Here is a 20,404-nt window from a genome sequence, read left to right as displayed (position 1 = left end):
CTGAGCCACACTGGCCTGGCCAAAGTGATTTTCTTGTTCTTTTATTATTTTTTAGTCTTTCAAGCAAAGTTTTTATTTTGAAAGTAATTTTTTAGAAGCTTTATTTCACTTTGGAGCTCAATTTAGTGTTAGTCTATCACCCACAAATACTCTTTTATGCACTTTTGTACTAGAAAACAGAATAATCTAACCTTTTAATTGAAGTATAATTGATATGTAACATCATATTGATTTCAAGTTCATAACATAGTGACTCAATATTTGTGTGTATTGCAAAATGATCACCACAATAAATATAGTCAATATTCATCACCATATATATTTACAACATTGTTTTCTTATGATAAGAAAAATTTAAAATATATATATTGTATTGATTTCAGAGAGGAAGCGGGAGAGATAGAAATATTAATATTGAGAGAGAATCATTGATTGGCTACCTTTTGAATGCCCTCTTCCCCCACAGGGGATTGTGCCCAAAGACCAGGAATCAAACTGACCTCCTGGTTCATAGGTCTATGCTCAACCAGTGAGCCATGTCAGCCAGGCATGATGTGAACTTTTAAGATTTATTTTCTTATTCAATATATAATAAAAGGCTAATATACAAATTGTCCCCTCAACTGGGAGTTTGAGCAGGGAGTGGGGTGGGATAGCCAACTACCCGTGGCCCCTCCTATGGCTGGCCCCACCCCTTATTGCCCCCCCCCCCACCCTGATTGGGAGTGGGGCCAGTCCGCAAACCTCCCATGTCTCTCCCCCTGGCTGGCCAAGCCCAATTGGCCCCTATCTGGGTGACCCAGCCAGACCCTACCCATGCAGGAATTCATGAACCAGACCTCTAATTAACCATAATCACCATGCTGTGTATTGCATCTTCATGACTGATATATTGTATAAAGAATGTTTGTACCTTTTGACCCTTTCACCCATTTTTCCCCTCTCCTCTGACTCTGGAAACCACCAATCTGTTCTCAATATTTATTAGTTTATGTTTTTGTTACCTGTTTTTAAAATCTACATAAAGATATGGTATTTGTCTTATCTTTGTCTTACTTCACTTAGCATAATGCCATCCAGTTTAATCCATATTGGCACAAAATGAATTTGTTATGAGTTTTACTAAAGTATAATTTACATATAAAATTTACTTATTTAAAGTGTGTAATTCATTGGTTTTAGTATATTGATACATTTGTGCAACTATCACCATTATCTAATTTCATTACAACCAAATGAAATTCTATCCATTAGGGATAACTCCCCATTTCTTCCCAATTCCCTGGCAATCACTAATATGCTAATGATTTATGTGGTTTCTATGGGTGTACTTATTTTAAATATTTCATATAAATGGAATTATACAATATGTGACCTTCTGTAATTTCACTTGTTTTCAAGGTTCATTCATATTATAGCATTCATCTGTACTTTGTTCCTTTTAATGCCCAAATAATGTTCCATCATATGAATATAACAACATAAATATACTGCATTTCATTTTCCCATTCATCTGTTGATAGACACTTGGGTTTTTGATACTTTTTGCCTATTATAAATAATGCTATCAGTGTTCTATCAATATGTATAAATTGTTAGGTGGACATATGTTTTTATTTCTCTTGGATACATGCCTGAAAGTGGAAATTTTGGATTAACTGGTAACTGTGTTTTACAAAGTGGCTGCAACATTTTATATTTCCAGTATGAACATTGTGGATTACATATACCACAGATTGGATTACAAAAATAAATTTTAATTTGTCATGCATTTCCTGGGTACTCTGCACTCTATAGTTTTTTTTATACATATTTCATGACATTCCAATATTAGAAATCTTTTCGGAGGCAAGTTGATCTTGCTAAGTAGCCAAAACTCCAGTGTCCCAAGAATGTTATTAAGCGCGAAGGTTGTGACTTAAAATAAATTTGAGAAGTGAAATATGATATTTTAGTTGATGTATGGAGAGAGGAATTAACCTATAACTTCTCTAGGTTTATGGTATAACAATACACAACAGGAAAATAAATGGTACCACAAAAGGCTTATCATAACAGTATTTTCATTAAAACCAATGCTCTTGTAGATGCAATCTTTCTAAAAGTAGCCTGACATTTTAAACTTTGGCTACTGGTCAAAGATGGAGGTAAAATTCTTCAGAGATAAAAAAGTTAAATAAGAATGAGAAGAACGGCCAAAACCGGTTTGGCTCAGTAGTAGAGCGTCGGTCTGCGGACTGAGGGGTCCCAGGTTCGATTCCGGTCAAGGGCATGGACATTGGTTGCAGGCACATCCCCAGTAGGGAGTGTGCAAGAGGCAGCTGGTCGATATTTCTCTCTCATTGACGTTTCTAGCTCTCTATCCCTCTCTCCTCCTCTCTGTAAAAAAATCAATAAAAATATATTAAAAAAAAAAAAAAAAGAATGAGAAGAACATTGTTAGCAGGGATATAGGCCTGCGTATTTGACGCCAGGGATTGAGGAATGTTTGTGAAAAACATCATTGGCGAAATAACATGAACATGAACACCACATGAGAATAAATAATATATTGGGGTGTTTATCACTGACTGAAATATCTTAATATTCATTATTCATGGAATTGGGTATATTCTCAAGAGAGCTATTATATTCCTTTAGGGCTTTTCCTTTCTCTACTGGCTTATTGTGGAAAATTAAGCCTGAATATTAAAACATATAACAGTTAAAAGAGCTCTATCAAGGGAATTATCCCACAAAAAACTAAACACACATTTATATTTATGTATCACACACATATAGTCTTTTTTTAAAAACATTTATTTATTTTTACATATTTTATTGATTTTCCCCCCTCCCTCCCTCCCACACATCCCCTCCCTCCCCAGAGTTTTATGTCCATTGGTTGTACTTATATGCATGGATACAAGTCCTTCAGTTGATCTATTATCTCCCCCAGATCCTCCTCCCCTCCCCGCTGAAATTTGACAATCTGATTGTTGCTTTACTGTCTCTGTATCAATCTTTTGGTTCATCAGTTTATAATGATCTTTATTATCCACAAATAAGTGAGGTCATGTGGTGTTTCTCTTTCATTGATTGGCTTATTTCACTCAGCATGATGTTCTCCAATTCCATCCAGGTTGCTGCAAATGATGAGAATTCCTTCTTTTTTATGGCAGCATAGTATTCCATTGTGTAGATGTACCATAATTTTTGGATCCAATCATCTGCTGATGAGCACCTAGGCTGTTTCCAAATTCTGGCTACTGTAAATTGTGCTGCTATGAACATAGGGGTGCATATATCCGTTCTGATTGGTGTTTCTAGTTTCTTGGGATATATTCCTAGGAGTGGGATTACTGGATCAAATGGGAGTTCCATTTTCAGTTTTTTGAGGAAATTCCACACTGTTCTCCACAGTGGTTGCACCAGTCTGCATTCCCACCAGCAGTGCACGAGGGTTCCTTTTTCTCCGCAACCTCGCCAACACTTGTCGTTTGTTGATTTGTTGATGTTGGCCATTCTGACAGGTGTGAGATGGTACCGCATTGTTGTTTTGATTTGCATCTCTCGGATAATTAGTGATTTTGAGCATGTTTTCATGTGCCTTTTGGCCTTCCTTCTGTCTTCTTTTGAAAATATTCTATTTAGGTCCATTGCCCATTTCTTAATTGGATCATTCACCTTCCTTTTATTTAGTTGTAACAGCTGTCTGTAGATGTTGGAGATTAAACCTTTATCAGTGGTGTTATTTGCAAATATGTTCTCCCACACTGTGGGCTTTCTTGTTGTTTTGTTGATGGTTTCTTTTGCTGTAAAAAAGCTTTTTATTTTGATGTAGTCCCATTTGTTTATTTTCTCTTTAGCTTCCATTGCCCTAGGGGCAGTATCAGTGAAGAAGTTCTTTTGGCATATGTCTGAGATTTTGCTGCCTGTGGATGCTTCTAGTATTTTTATGGTTTCCCGTCTAATGTTTAAGTCCTGCATCCATTTTGAGTTTATTTTTGTGTATGGTGTAAGTTGGTGATCTACAGTAGTTTCACTCTTTTGCATATGTCTGCCCAATTTTCCCAACACCATTTATTGAAGAAACTGTCTTGACTCCATTGTATATTTGTGCCTCCTTTGTCAAATATTAATTGAGCATAGTGATTTGGGTTGATATCTGGGTTCTCAATTCTATTCCATTGATCTATATGTCTGTTCTTGTGCCAGTACCAGGCTGTTTTGAGAACAGTGGCTTTGTATCTAATAATACAGTTTGAAGTCTGGTATTGGGATCCCTCCTACTTTACTCTTCTTTCTCAGGATTGCTGTGGCTATTCGGGGTCTTTTATTGTTCCAAATGAACTTTTGGAGAGTTCTTTCTAGGTCAGTGAAATATGCTGTTGGTATTTTAATGGGAGTGCATTGAACCTATAGATTGCTTTAGGAAGAATGGACATTTTGATGATGTTGATTCTACCAATCCATGAACATGGTACGTTCTTCCATCTCCTTACATCTTCCTCTATCTCTTTTTTCAGTGTCCTGTAGTTTTGCGCATATAGGTCCTTTACTTCCTTAGTTAAATTTATTCCTAGGTATCTTAATTTTTTTGGTGCGATGGTAAATGGAATTGCTTTATTAGTCTCTGTTTCTGTAGTTTCACTGTTGGTGTATAGAAATGCCATGGATTTCTTGGCATTAATTTTGTATCCTGCTACATTGCCAAATTCATTTATTAAGTCAATTAGTTTTTTAATGGAGTCTTTTGGGTTTCTTATATACAATAACATGTCATCTGCAAATAAGGATAATTTTACTTCTTCTTTTCCAATTTAGATGCCTTTTATTTCCTCCTCTTGTCTAATTGCAATGGCTAGTACTTCCAGTACTATGTCAAACAGGAGTGGCGAGAGTGGGAATCCCTGTCTTGTTCCTATTCTTAGAGGGAATGGTTTTAGTTTTTGCCCATTGAGTATAATGTTGGCTGTGGGTTTATCATATATGGCTTTTATTATGTTGAGGTATGATCCTTGTACTCCCACCTTGTTAAGAGTTTTTATCAGGAAAGGGTGTTGGATTTTATCAAATGCTTTTTATGCATCAATTGATATGACTATATGATTTTTATCTTTCAATTTGTTCATGTGATGTATCACATTTATTGATTTGCGGATATTGTACCATCCTTGCATTCCTGGAATAAATCCTACTTGGTCATGGTGTATGATCTTTCTGATGTTCTTCTGGAGTCGATTTGCTAGAATTTTGTTGAGAATTTTGGCATCTATGTTCATGAGGGATATTGGCCTGTAATTCTCTTTCATTGAGTTGTCTTTATCTGGTTTTGGTATTAGGGTGATGCTGGCTTCATAGAAGGAGTTTGAAAGTGTTCCTTCCTCTTGGATTTTTTGGAATATTCTGAGGAGGATAGGTTTTAGTTCTTCCTTGAATGTTTGGTAAAACTCTCCTGTGAAGCCATCTGGCCCTGGGCTTTTGTTTCCTGGAAGCTTTTTGATGACTGTTTCAATTTCTTCCCAAGACACTGGTCTATTGAAATTTTTAGATTCTTCCTGATTGAGTTTTAGAAGTTTGTATTTTTCTAGGAATATGTCCATTTCCTCCAGGTTGTTCAGTTTGTTGGCATAGAGTTGTTTGTAGTATTTTGTAGCAATCTGTTGTATTTCGGTGGGGTCTGTTGTTATTTCACCTCTTTCATTTCTGATTTTGTTTATTTGGATCCTCTCTGTTTCTTGGTTAGCCTGGCTAGAGGTCCATCTATCTTGTTTATTCTTTCAAAGAATCAGCTCTTGGTTTTGTTGATCTTATGTATTGTTTTTTTTTTGGTCTCTATGTCGTTTATCTGTGCTCTGATTTTTGTTATTTCCTTCCTTCTGCTTACACTGGGCTTTTCTTGTTGCTCCTTTTCTAACTCTTTGAGTTGTAGAGTTAGATCATCTGTTACCCTTTTTTCTATTTTTTTGCAATAGGCTTGTAAGGATATGAACTTCCCTCTCAAAACTGCTTTTGCTGTGTCCCATAGATTTTGGATTGTTGTGTTTTCATTGTCATTTGTTTCCAGGATGTTTTTAATTTCTTCCTTGATTTCTCTGGTAACCCAGTCCTTGTTTAATAGCATGCTGTTTAGTCTCCATGTGTTTGATTTCTTTGCATTATTTTTATTGTAGTTAATTTCCAGTTTTATGCCATTATGGTCTGAGAAGATACTTGATATGATTTCTATCTTCTTGAATTTGAAGAGACTTTGCCTATGTCCCAAAATGTGGTCTATCTTTGAGAATGTCCCATGTGCACTTGAGAAGAATGTATATTCTGTGGCTTTGGGGTGCAGTGTTCTGAAGATATCAATTAATTCCATCTGGTCTAGTGAGTCATTTAGGATTGATATTTCTTTGCTGATTTTTTGTTTAGATGATTTGTCGAAGGGTGACAGTGGGCTATTAAAATCTCCTACTATGATTGTATTGCTATTAATCTCTCTCTTAATGTCCTCCAGCAGTTTTTTAATGTATTTGGGTGCTCCTGTATTGGGTGCATATATATTTACCAGGGTTATTTCTTCTTGTTGGATTGTTCCCTTTAGTATTATGAAGTGGCCTTCATTATCTCTTATTATGTCCTTCACTCTGAGATCTAACTTGTCAGATATAAGTATTGCTACCCCAGCTTTTTTTTTCATTTCCATTTGCCTGGAAAACTTTTTTCCATCCCTTCACCCTCAGTCTGTGTGCATCTCTTTTTCTGAGGTGGGTTTCTTGTAGACAACAAATGTATGGGTCTTGTTTTTTTATCCAATCTGTTACCCTATGTCTTTTGATTGGAGCATTTAATCCATTTACATTTAAGGTTATTATTGATAAGTACTCATTTGACACCATTTTTATTCTATACCCGTGTTTCTTCTTCACTTCTTATTTCTTTATTTTTACAGTAGACCCTTTAGCATTTCTTGCATTGCTGGTTTGGTAGAGATAAATTCCTTCAGTCTTTTTTTGTCTGTGAAGCTCCTGATTTCCCCTTCAGTTTTGATTGATAGTCTTGCTGGGTACAGTATTCTTGGATTCAGACCCTTCCTTTGCATGACTTTGTATATTTCATCCCAATCCCTTCTGGCCTGATAAGTTTCTGTTGAGAAATCAGTTGCTAGTCTGATGGGGGTTCCTTTGTATGTAACTTTCTGTCTCTCTCTGGCTGCTTTTAAGATTCTTACTTTGTCGATGTTGTTTGCCAATTTAATTATAATGTGCCTTGGAGTCTGTCTTCTGGGATTCATTTTGCTTGGGACTCTGAGAGCATCTTGGATTTGTGTGGTTTTTTTCTTCTCTATTTCAGGAAAGTTTTCTGTCATTATTTCTTGAAATACTTTTTCCATGTCTACCTCAGTTTCCTTTCCTTCAGGAACCCCTATTATTCGAATATTATTTTGTTTTGTATTGTCCCAAAGCTCCCGTAGGCTCTCCTCCTGCTTTTTAATCTTTTGTTCTAGAAGCTGCTCTACTTGGGTATTTTTTTCCATCTTATCTTCTAGCTCACTGATGCGGTCCTCTGCTTCATCTAGTCTACTCTTGATGCTTTCTATTGAGTTCTTCATGGTAGCAATGTCATTTTTCATTTCTTCTTGGTTCTTCAGTTCCTCATGGCTTTTCTTCAGTTCCTCATGGTTCTTCCTCATTTCTTCTTGGCTATTGTCAAATTTCTCTTCCATTCTTTTTAGCCATCCTATGATCATTACTCTGAATTCTTGCTCTGGTAGGCTGCTTGCCTCTGACTCGTTTACTTCCTTTTCTGGTGATGCCTGCTTTTCTTTCACGTGCGGACTATGTTTTTGTCTCCCCATGGCCTCTCTTTTCAGGATGTCTGGTTATGTGGTGTCCCTTCTCCTACGTTGATTTAAAGGTACAAAATACAACACTACCAGGTACAACACAAGAGGCACTTAACAGGAATGTATTTACAATATTAATAACCTCTAATAAAGGTGACCACTAGAGAAAGGCAACTTAGGGGATAGGAGATAAGGAAGAAAGGTAAAAATAAAATAAAGAGTAATTTAAAAAACAAAGTTAAAAAATTAAAATTAAAAAAATTAAGTAAATAATAAATAATAAAAAAGAGGGATAAAGAGATAGAAAAAGAAGAAAAAAAGTAATGACAAAATGAAGTTGGAAAACAGGGAAAAAAAGAAAGAGAGAGAGAGAGAGAGAGAAAGAGAGAGAAGAAGTAAACTAAAAGAGAAATGGAAAACAATCTTATATATGTGGAGAAAATTGCCATAGAACAACCTCTGAACCCAGCCAATGCCAGTAACAATACTTGGAGATTAATACAAACTACAATATCCACTATTATTAAGTAAGGCTATGATATACAGAAGTAAAAGAAACAAACAAAAACAGAGGATTTAAAAAAAATACAAATCAACAATAACAATACAGGAATAAGCATAATAATTTCACTAAAAAGCATAAAAATTCACAATAATCAACCTTCACACAAACAATGCAAAAAGGATAGAGAGGAGAACGGTTTTTTTTTTTTTTTTTTTTTTTAGCTATTTAATATAGTGCAGAGATTCGTATTTATACACTTGGATCAGGGGTTGGAGCTTAGGTCTATAAGTATAGTGAGAGCTTTAGCAGGGGATATACAGAAAGAATAGAGGAAAAACTAAAGCCAGAAAGGGGATAGGATAAACTATAGACTAAAGGGTGAAGTTTAGTAAGAGAGTGATGGTGTAAAGGTTGAGTTGAGATAGGGTTGAATGATGCTCTAGTAGAGATTAAAATAGAATGAAGGTTACTCCCAATGTAAAATAAAGAAAAAATAAAATGGTACTGGAGAGGAAAAAAAGAAGAAAAAAAAAGAAAAAAAATTGCAAAATAGCAGTACTAATAGTGATGATAGAGATTGAAAAATGTAATAATTGAAAAGGTAAAATCAAGTAAGGAAAAAATTGTTTCTTAAGTAAAAGATATGAAAAATGAAAATTAAATAAAAGATGTAAAAAATGAAAATAAAATAAAGAATAGTAAAATTAGCATAAAAATGTCCAGTAGTGGTCATTCACTTCCTCAGTTAATGTATTTGGCACTCCTGATTCTCGGACCAGTCTTGCAGTTCCCAGCATTCCACTGCACCTCAGTTTCGTAAGGTAATCCTTAATTTTCAGTAGGCTATATCTTAGTTATTTGTGTCCATTTATTTTTGATTAATTAAAAGAAAAAAAGAAAAAAAAAGGCAGTTTGTAATTCAGCTCTTAGGTGTCAGTGTTTCCGGTTTGACCTCCCAGTCTTTTTGGTTGCTCTGGCCTTCTTTCTCTATGGCTCTAGCTGGCAGGGTGCCAGCTGGCTCCCAGACTATCTCTTCTGGCTCCAATACCTTGTTTCCAGGAAGGCAATTTCCCCCTGCAATTTCCCCGGATATTCCCAACTGGGCAGTCCTTCCCTAGTATTCCGAAGCTAGGGGCTGAAGGGGATCAGGCACCAAGGTGTCCAGATGTTCTGCCCTTGGCAGGACAGCCGCGATTCTTAACACTCTGTCCCGTGTCCCCTGGCGTTTTTTTAAAAAAGAATTCCCGCTTCTGGGGAAGCTTATGTCAAACCCAGCACTAGGTGTCGCTGCAGCCTTCTTTGGGCTCAGCTCAGCAGGCACTCCCCGCTACAGTGGAGGCGGGGCCTCGCCCGAGCTCCCGCTATGGCTGCCTGTGCGGCGAGACCAGGAACCCTCAGGCTATCCCCGCAAACTCTGACCTTTCCGTGGGTGACCGAAGAGCTCCCTTGAATCCACGTGTTTGCGCCGATTCGGGCTTCTCAGCTGCTCGATGGACCTCTCCACTGGGGTTTTCCAGGCCTCAGAGAAGCTACTCCTTTCCTGGGAGGTGGCGCAGCCTTCTCTCCGAGCCGCAGCCCACAGCTCGCCACCGCTGCCATCGCAGCCGCGGCAGTGCTGGCCATCCGGCCAGGAAATCCTGTCCAGAGGACAGCTCCCTACCTTCCTTGAGAACTTCGCTGCCCCTCAGCTGCCAATCAACATTCCCTGAGCAACTCAGACTCTACTTTTATCTGTTCTGGGACCAGAGTCAGAACAAGTCTGACTGTTCGGTCACCATCTTCAAGCTCCGCCCCCCACACATATAGTCTTTATCTGTATATAATTATGCTAATGATAAATGGATAATGCTTATATGTAAGATGACTAATTTTAAAATATATTCAATATATTTCTATTTAAATTATATTAATAAACTACTAGAGGCTCAGTGCATGGATTCATGCACCAGTGGGGTTCCTCAGCCTGGCCTGTGCCCTCTCACAATCTGAGGTTTGGACCAATCCCCACAGGCCATACAAGATCTTTGGTTAATCTCTTCACACTCTCCTCCCTTCCTTCTGAGATTCATCAGTCTGTTCCATGTTTCCATGCCTGTGCATTAAGCATCTGCCCTCTGGTGGTCAGTGTGTGTCATAGCTACTGGTCAAGGGTCGAATGGTTGAACAGTCACTTATGTTTTATATATAATGTTATATAATTGTGAATCTTTGAAATTAACTTTATAATTATTTTTAGTGATAGTTAAGCAGAAAAATATATAGCAAATGAACAAACAAAACCTGAGTACACACAATGAAAATCAGTAGTTCTCCAGCAATAAAAGAAGAGTATAGTTGGATAAGGGTTCTAGAAATCTCAGTTAAGGCCACTGGCTCTCATGGTAGAAACTGTATACAGTAACTTAATGTAAGCATCCACTGTGTAGGAAATATTTATTTCACTTTGTGAGAGTTTTAGTTTCTGACTACATAAGGAACATTGATTGGGCATAGATTATTTATGGGCATATTTCATTTAACAAAATTGGATTCAATTCATCATGTAGTATAAGGCACTTCATCAGAACTGGCCTTATCGTAAGTAAGATGATTTCATGTACTCTGGGAACTCAGTGTTTCTGCCATTGCCAACTCTCCTAGTACCTGCATAATTTGAAGTATAAAGTTAATTTCAAAGCTCCCCAGGGTATTATAATTTTCACACCTGTCAGTTGTTTATATATCAGTGTAAATGAAAGTTTAAAAGTTGGTGCTGATGAGAGGTAGGTTTCCTCTGGACAAAGCTTAATGGATAAAGATTCTGTACAACAGGGAATAAAGAGAATTGAAGGTTAGGTGCCCAAACACATACTCTGCCTGATTTATAGTTTACCTCATTCTTTTCTGAATGCACACTTCACAAGGAAGGTGTTTTCCCCCCCACAAATTTTGTTTAAGACACTTAACTTCTCTTCAAAAGAAAAAAAAAATGAAAGTTACTTCACAAGGATTATTCTCTATTTGCAAATAGAGTTCATGTGTACGTAACCTCATGCATTCTTAGACCAGATTTTTTTCTATATGAATCTAATTGTCAAACCTCTCTAGCTGGGTCATAAATGTTTACAAGTACCTCCTGTAAGTGATCATTGTAAGATCCCAATATTTATCTTAAATAGCTGGCAGAAATTATCAAAGAAACCTATAGGACTTATTTGCACCTCAATCAGTTTTAACCAGGAGGCAAAAATCCTTTTTTTCAAATGCTCAACTTTTGCATTTTATGGAGCAGCAGCTTCTATGAAAAATGTATGATTTATAAAAATAGAGCACAAGTGTTATTTTCTTTAAATGTCCTGGCTTTTAGCCAGTTTTGTCCTGCTGGGACACAATCAATAGAACATCAGTGCATTTTGCTGGAGACTATACCTGCTTCCATAAAGAACTGACAATGGAACAAAGCATTTGTTTTCTTTGTGTAGGTTCTGAAGTTAATACGCATAACTTAATAGAAAGGGGTTTTGCTTTCCCAAGATAGATATCAAGAAGTACTAAATATGTCAATGATATTTCCTTAGGTAGTTCAAATGTTTTGAGTATAGACCTGTGTGTGTGTGTGTGTGTGTGTGTGTGTGTGGTGGTGGTGGTGGAAAAAGGTTGATGTTTGAGGAATTAAGAGAATGGGGAACAGTGTTTTGTTGTAAAGTTTTATTGTACCTTTTTTTCCTCCCTAAATGTACCTGCCATGGAGTTTTCTCAGAAATACAAACATCCTTCACAATCTGTTTAAAACACAACAATACATCACTCAGAGGAATATTTAAGGAACCATCAGGAGGGGAAAAAACTCATTGGTTTAATGGAATGCTGTCAAGTCAAATCAGCATCACGAACAACACTGGGGCTGAATTGATACTTTTGCACTGACATGTTAAAAGAAAAGCCCATGCATTATTTAGAAAACCAGAAATCTGTCAGCTGTATGATTGCCGAGTTAGCAGAAGCAGGAGGATGCTTCTCAAGTTGAAAAGAAATGCATAGGCACAGATCCATATTGTAACCTTTCATGTTCTACACCCACCATGAACAGTCAGCTATTACCCGGTCAGCATTTTTTTAGTTTTTCTCTTTTAAATTTTCAAGTGCTTCAAAAGGCAAAAAAGGTAGGTATTTTATTCTAAAAAAGCAAAATGTCTAGAGTGTTATTTTAGGGTTAGAATAAAGATGACAAGACCAAAGAAAGACTGCTTTTTCTTCTCTGTGAGTGCTGAGCAGGTTTTCCAGGAGTGTTTTGCAGTTGTTAAGGTAAGTATTATATTTATACATTTATCCCATAAATAATTCCTGACCCATTTTGCTTTCAACAAACAAGAAGAAACACTTTTTTAGTGCTTTCACCACATTATTTATAAACATTAAAAGTTTTATTTTTTACTAATATAAAAATGAGCATACAGATAATATATATATATATATATATATATATATATATATATATATATATATCAGCATTTCAAATAATTACATTAAGTTCACAATGGCTTCATCTCTAGTATCTTAGTGTCAAAATATTGTACATGACCTCCTCATGCCCTTATATTACCCCTATAAAGCAGGTAAGAAACTACTTCCTGTTATCATAGAAAAGAAAAGAATGCCACAAACATATCCAGTACTTTTCTTAAGATTACATAGTCTTACAACAAGAGAAATCTACTGATAATAGGGATAAAACCTTATGTTTTCAGTCAAGTGAGCCTAATGTGTTTTCTATGCTATTTTACACCCCTACTTTTTAAATTTTTTTTTGAATTTTATTTTTATTTTTATTATTTTTAAAAATATATTGTATTGATTTTTTACAGAGAGGAAGGGAGAGGGATAGAGAGTTAGAAACATCAATCAGAGAGAAACATTGACCAGCTGCCTCCTGCACACCCCCTACTGGAGATGTGCCCACAATCAATGTACATGCCCTTGACCGGAATCAAACCTGGGACCTTTCAGCCCGCAGATCGATGCTCTATTCACTGAGCCAAACTGGTTTCGGCTGAATTTTATTTTTTAAAATTTCTTTATTGATTAAGGTATCACATATTTGTCCTCATACCCCCATTCCCGTTCTAAACCCCTCCCCATGAATGCCCCACCCCCCTTTTGTCCATGACCACTGGTTAGGCTTATATGCATGCACACAATTCCTTTGGTTTATCTCGCTCTTATTCCCACACCCTACCTTCCCTCTGAGGTCCAACAGTCTGATTGATGCTTCCTTGTCTCCCGGTCTGTTTTTGTTCATCAGTTTCTATTGTTCATCATTTCCCCTAGATGAGTGAGATCATGTGATACAAGAAATACACTTATAAGAACTGAAAATGAGACAAGCCATAATGGTTATGCTGGGAGGCAAATGAATCAGTCTGTAGTGAGTTTCATTCTGCGCCAACAGTTCTTTTGAGTCCCAATTTCAGTGTCAACAGTTTCTTATGTGTAGATGAAGCAATGGTATCTCAGTTCTGGATGGTGGACAAATGGTGATAATGCAGGTCCAACCCTGTCTGGTTTGGTTCTGGGCAACCTGCAGTGATACACAGGTGCTGTCTGCTAGTATGGCAAGGTGTTGACAGTGTCTTCCATTTCTGGACTGTTTCTCTTCTGTCTTCATGGCTGGAGCAGTCCTGTCAATTCCTCTCTGTTGCAGAAATCCACATGGTCTTGGAGTTGTTTTCTGAAAATATAGCAACAAATTCTGGATCAAAAGTTAATAAGGAATATTTTCTATAAATTTGACTTGGGATCTTTTTTTTTTTTTTTTTTCATTTTTCCCCCAAACGATTTTCCTTTGGCTTATTTTGACACCAGGTTTTTGTTTTGTTTTGTTTTGTTTGTTTGTTTGTTTGATTGTTTGCTTTTTCCCCCATGGGTGTCTTGCTGTTAGCATTACAAATGAAAGTTAATTTTCTGAAACAAAAATTTTCTAGATGTATGCAATTTACTTATAGGATATTTTTCCTTACATGGTATTCTTCTACCACCACCCCCCTTTTTTAATTTAAATATTAGGAGACTTTTAGAAATTTTATAATGTAGTCTTTATAGCTTTTAAATTTTATTTTTTTGCACTAAAATATGACTGCTATAGGTTCATTACATGTTACATAATTTTACCATAAGATGGCCTACCAATAAAAATTTTAGTTAGCACTTTAGGAACAGCTTTTTGTCCAGTACAATAATTTTTTTTCTAGAATATTCACTTATTTCAATTAGCCAATTTAAATTGGTCTGAAAACTTGACTACTATTTTACTGTCAAATTTAATACTCTAACAACAATATTATTTTTCCCTATAAATATTAGTGGAAAGGATTATATGCCTTCTTGAGTATGCCTTGAACATTCCTGATACAAGGTTGCATTTAGGTATCAAAAACCCACTTCTTCATACCATGGGTATAAGACAACTCAAATAAGTCTTGTTGCAGTGAGAGGGCAGCTGTTGTTGACCAAATCTCTGTCTGTTACCTGGGTCCCGATTTGAGTTGGGTATGGGAAGCAAAGGGGCAGGAGACCTCCCTCAGAAGGGATGAGGGTTCAGGCCCCAACAAAGTTGGGGGGTTGAGGGTCTGTGCCCCACCTCTGTTGACCCCCAAGTTCTCTCCTGATGGCCCCTCTGTGACTGTGCCTGTCTTAGGTTGTTCCTTCTCTGAGGAATCTTACCCATCTCTGGCTAACCAGCCATCCTCCAGGGCCAAGCAGGGTGATGTGAGGTTCAGTTCTGACTTCTTGGTAGCCTCTGCCCCCATGATCCCAGCACCTGTCTTGGGATCCCCTTGCCCACTTGAGGTGCCCAGGCACTTATCACATATCTTGAGGAACCCAGGTTTCTTCTCCAGGGAGGACCCAGCTCACCCCACTGGGCAGACACATCCATGGTACCAGCCACCATGGTAGTAGCTAAGTATTTATAACTGCTTATTTTTTTATAACAGAAAACAATAACCATCTTCTATTCCATAACAGCTAATTTATAGTAAATGAAGAAGGAAAAAGCACATAACTACCTAAAGAGGAGTAATGACCTAGAATTGGAAATTAAGATTTTTGTTGTCATTTGTATTCTAGAAAAGTCTGTACAGATCTCTTGTAGGGTTGTATTTCTAATGCAGTGTTCCAATTTAAAATTGCATGTTACTTTGTTAGAAAATTATAATCCTTCTGGCAATAGCGAATAGGGGTAATGTATAGAAAAGAATGTTTTCTGCTTGTTTTCCAAGTTAAAAAGTTTTCCATGAAGAGAGATGTGCATATTTTGGCATATAGATGGTTAAAAGTTCTTTTCATAAATTCTTGTGGATTTCACATAACAATACAGGATCCCTTGGGAGGAGCACCAACTTACACTTAAAAAAAAAATATATATATATATATATATATATATTGATTTTTTTTTACAGAGAGGAAGAGAGAGGGGTAGAGAATTAGAAACATTGATGAGAGAGAATCATTGATCAGCTGCCTCTTGCACACGCCCTACTGGGGATGTGCCAGCAACCAAGATACAAGCCCTTGTCTGGAATAGAACCTGGGACCCTTCAATCCACAGGCTGACATTCTATCCACTGAGCCAAACCAGTTTCGGCAACTTATACTTTTTTATTAAAACAAACAAACAAACAAACAAACAAAAATTATCATCACTATTATCTCCTATTTCTACTAACAAAATCATAATAAGTGTAACACTCAGGAAGGTAAATTAATATTTTCAGTTTACTTATGACATTGTCTGAGGTCTAAATGACCACTTTTGGCTAACTGCTCTTTTTTCATTATTCCTTTTCTAACTTTATTTTTATTGTTGACACTATCACACATGTCTCCATTTCCTCCCCTTTTGCCCATATTCCTTTGTCCCTTGATGTTTTCCAATTCTATCCCTTCCTTTTCCACTTTACTAAAGTTTTTTTTATTCCCCATCTGAGTTGTGTCTACCTTTTTAAGATCTACCAGATATATTAACAAGGGCATTTCATATATCATAATAATGTTTTTCTAGGTCTGTGAGAGAGAGAGAAAAGAGAAGAGGGTGAGAAAGATGAACCCTCCTAGGCAGGATTCCTGATTATTTTTCTATTTTGGATTCTGTCATTATCTGTTATAGTTATTTATGAAAATGAATTTGGTACACGCTGCACTTTATGAAATAGTTATGTTGTTTACAGATAACCGATAAGGCTGAAATCCTTCCCTCAAGCGAAAACACACACACACACACACACACACAAAAAAAAAAATGTGTCAAGATTGTTTGGGAATGAGGTAAAATAAGAGGGTGCATTTGAGATTTAATGGGAAAGTTGCAGAGGAAGCCAGCTGATTGTTAGATGTTAGGAGATCCAGTTTCTAGAAATACTTCTGCCTAGAATTATCTGTGAGACCTTAATCAGTTTTCTTCTACCTCTTTTTAATGTCTAAAAATAGGAAGTAAAATCAGCTGACTTTTAAGAAAATTTCCAGCTGTGGTAATTGACCTTGGTGCACAGGATAAGTGGTTAGTTATAGCATTCTAATTTTAGAAGGGGGATAGACACATGTTCCATATATAGGTAAGGGTAGCTATTTAGTTCAGAGATGGACTGTAAATGAATTTTAGAAAACTAGTAATCCAGATATGATTTTATTGTCAACTCTACACCCTGTCCCAGGCTTCTAGTGTAACTAGAATGCATCTTCTTTGTATGTATTAGATAATACTGAATTGCTATGTAATACATCTCAACAGTACACACTGAAAGTGGCCCTGGTCCAAAAACCTCTACCCACAATAAAAGGGTAAAATTAATAATCTAATATATATTGGAAGAATTGGGCTCATCCATTGTTCTTGAAAAAGCTAAAACTCAAATGAAAAGGATTCTCTCTATTTTTTCTGTAGGACCAGGTAAATTATATTTATCTACCTTCAGTTTAGAATAGTTCCAGCTTCCATTAGTTACATGACTCCATATACTATGAACAAAAACACTCTGAAGCTCTCTTCAGTCTACCTGAACAAACTTTCCATAAGAAAAGTTGTAACTAAATAAAGTGCAATATATTGTATACCTCAGACATTCAGCGGTGCTTTAGGGTATAGTCTTTCCTAGATGCATTAACATTAATCAGAAATTAATCATTAAAGAAAAACATACACCTCATAGTTTGTATATCAGCCATTTAGGCATATTACATGATCTACTTTACTTGATTTATCTAGTCTGAAATCTTCCTTCCATTCTAAGAACTAGTACTGTGTTTTCATAACAAAAAATAGTTTTGTCTCATTGAATCAAAATTGCCTACTTGCTTGCAAGTAATTCATTTTCATATATAAGCTTTTCTGTACCAAATTTACTTTAAAGTCTAAGGAACATGTCTTTTTAGAGCACAAGGGAAACACCTCCAGGCACCTGCCAAGTAATAGCGAAGGGACATTTCAGTTTTATGCTATATTTGCTATAAGAATTAGACAGTGCATCAAATCTGACAAAATGTAAGAACCACAGACAAACTGTTCAGAATGGAGCATTTTCACATATCTATCATCTTGCTGGTCTTTTAAAATTTATAGTCTCTAAGTGCATAGATCTAAATCTTCAAAGCTTGAGAAACAGAGATGCAACATGAACTAATCTTCATTTCCCCCCTATCTTCTTACAGCAGCACTAATGGAAATGTATTTTGTTTAATGACTCTGAAATCCTGTTTGTAATTAGATGTGGGAATTAGTCTTACTTTGTAACAGATGATACTGGAATAATAATCTGAAACATGCTACACTGAGACCACTGTCTTTCTAAATCTATATAATTTTTCATGTTATTGACAGGAAATGTGTGCAAGGAACAAAGAAATCCATTTTAAAAAGGAGAAAAATAATATCTAATAAAAACTTCCAATATTTTAGTGTTACTGTCAATATATTGCAGTGAGGGAGAGAAAGTGCATGCACTTTGTTTTTAATTTTAGGAAACAAGTGTTTTAGATTTTTTAATTTATTCCTGATAATAATTTTTGAATGTTATTGCAAAGTTTGGGTAGAGAAGTTTAATTAAGTGATGGAGATCCTATCATTGAAGCCTGCATTATATGTTAGTTTGATTATACCAAATAATTAATACTGTGTTATTATAATAATATAAGCACAATTTTATACTCAAACAAGCAATTTAAATGGTGAACAGACTAAATGCAAGAGCTATTCAATACATCATATTCTTCATTGTCATTAAATGCTAGTCACAAATAATTTTCCTCAGTAAAGTTTAGTAATGTTTACAGGTATTAGGTATTTTAAATATAATGCTAATGGACTATAAGAGCCACACAAAGACTTGCAAAGAAATTAAATGTATTACTGCTAGGTTTCATATTCCTTTCAAAACTCATGCATTATTGCCATTTATGATAGTAAGAATGCTTGGACACTGCCTTGGAGATTTTGATTCATAGTACATAATGATAAATTTGGGTATTACTACAATTCTTTGCTCCCTAATTTATGTATTCTATTCTTTTTAGTAGATCCAAGATTTGGCAAAAGAGAAAAAAAATTGGGTAATTTCTTTGTTCAAATCTGTTTAGCAATTTAGTTTGAAAAGCAGTTTCACACCTATTTATTGCCTTTGATTATCACAAAAATCCTGTAAACTAAGTAGCACAGGCACTATCATTATCCCTTTCTGGTAGTTGAAGAAACCAAAGCTCAAAGAGGCTCAGAGATCTGGTAAAGTTCAAAGAGATAGTATATGGTCAAATATATTACTTTTAACTCCAAAACCAACATTCTTCCATGGCAATATAGCTCATTTTGTAAAAAAAAAAATTAAATAGAGAACGCATATAGTTCCATCAATATACAGGTTAATAAGTTTTGGTGACTTCATAATGAGTAAGAACACAATGTAATTAGAATGGAAATTTCCCCAAACTCTGGGTTCCTGACTTTGGTCACATTGTAAAGCAATGGAATAGGTTTCAATTCAGAGATGGTGAACAGAATAACTTATTTACTATGCTTACTAGAATATTTTTTTCATTAAACATAAGACTGTCATTTTATTTCTTGCAATATAAATCAAATATATCAGTGACAAAGCAACAATTTTAAAATCCTTGTTTCTTAAGATTAAATACAGGTCATGTGCACTTTACCTTCCCTGTAACAATGTATTGCAAACATCACCATATTTGTATTGCAGGTTTTCATTAGATTTTATTTTCCTACTTTTTTTTTTTTTTTACACTGTACTAGGATAGAATAAACCACCTCAGTAGCTTCTGAGGCTAAAACATTTCTATCACCACAATTACTTTAGCAAACCTGGTTCCCTTCACTTCTGCAACATCATGCAGAGTTAGTGATCAAGTTTGCACTATTTTCCTACTTTTTAAAATTAACGTCTTTGTTATTTTTACACATAATCTGTTAGATATATGGGTGAATAAAATGACTTACATAAGCTCCAGTGCACCATTAGCTAAGAGATTATAGTTGCTTCATTATGAAATACTAGAAGCCCTGTGCACGAAATTTGTGCATTGAGGGTGGCCCTCAGCCCAGCCTGCACCCTCTCCAACCTGGGACCCTTCATCTGGACCAGGCCTAAACGGGCAGTCGGACATCCTTCTCACAATCTAGGATTACTGGCTCCCAACTGCTTGCCTGCGTGCCTTCCTGATTGCCCCTAACCACTTCTGCCTGCCAGCCTGATCAACCTCTAACAGCTCCTCAGCTAGCCTGATTGATGCCTAACTTCTTCCCTGCCAGCCTGTTTGCCCCTAACTGCCCTCCCCTGCAGGCCTGTTTACCCCCAACTTCCCTCCCCTGCAGGCCTGTTTACCCCCAACTTTCCTCCTCTGCCAGCTTGGTCACCTTTAATTGCCTTCCCCTACAGCACATGTGTCAAACACAAGGCCCGCGGGCCAAATCCGTCCCGCCAGGCCTTGCAATGTGGCCCGCACTGCGCTGTCATCACTGCACTCTGCTGCGTTTCCATCACAATGACAGTTTATGACTATTCAGTAAACCATTCGGCCCGCGATTTAGGCTGGATTTTAGATTT

At 36.3% G+C, this 20,404-nt stretch overlaps 1 non-coding gene across 1 annotated transcript; it reads right to left on the bottom strand.

Annotated features, from left to right (window-relative positions):
• Positions 1-19,582: 19,582 nt before the first annotated feature.
• LOC118720319 lies at positions 19,583-19,715 on the bottom strand. Its single transcript, XR_004988413.1, has one exon. It is a non-coding gene; the product is annotated as a small nucleolar RNA SNORA66 (small nucleolar RNA).
• Positions 19,716-20,404: the final 689 nt, after the last annotated feature.

Source organism: Pipistrellus kuhlii, unplaced genomic scaffold (genome assembly GCF_014108245.1).
Source record: "Pipistrellus kuhlii isolate mPipKuh1 unplaced genomic scaffold, mPipKuh1.p scaffold_m20_p_16, whole genome shotgun sequence".
NCBI lineage: Eukaryota > Metazoa > Chordata > Mammalia > Chiroptera > Vespertilionidae > Pipistrellus > Pipistrellus kuhlii.
This window is presented reverse-complemented; position numbering and strand designations above follow the sequence as displayed.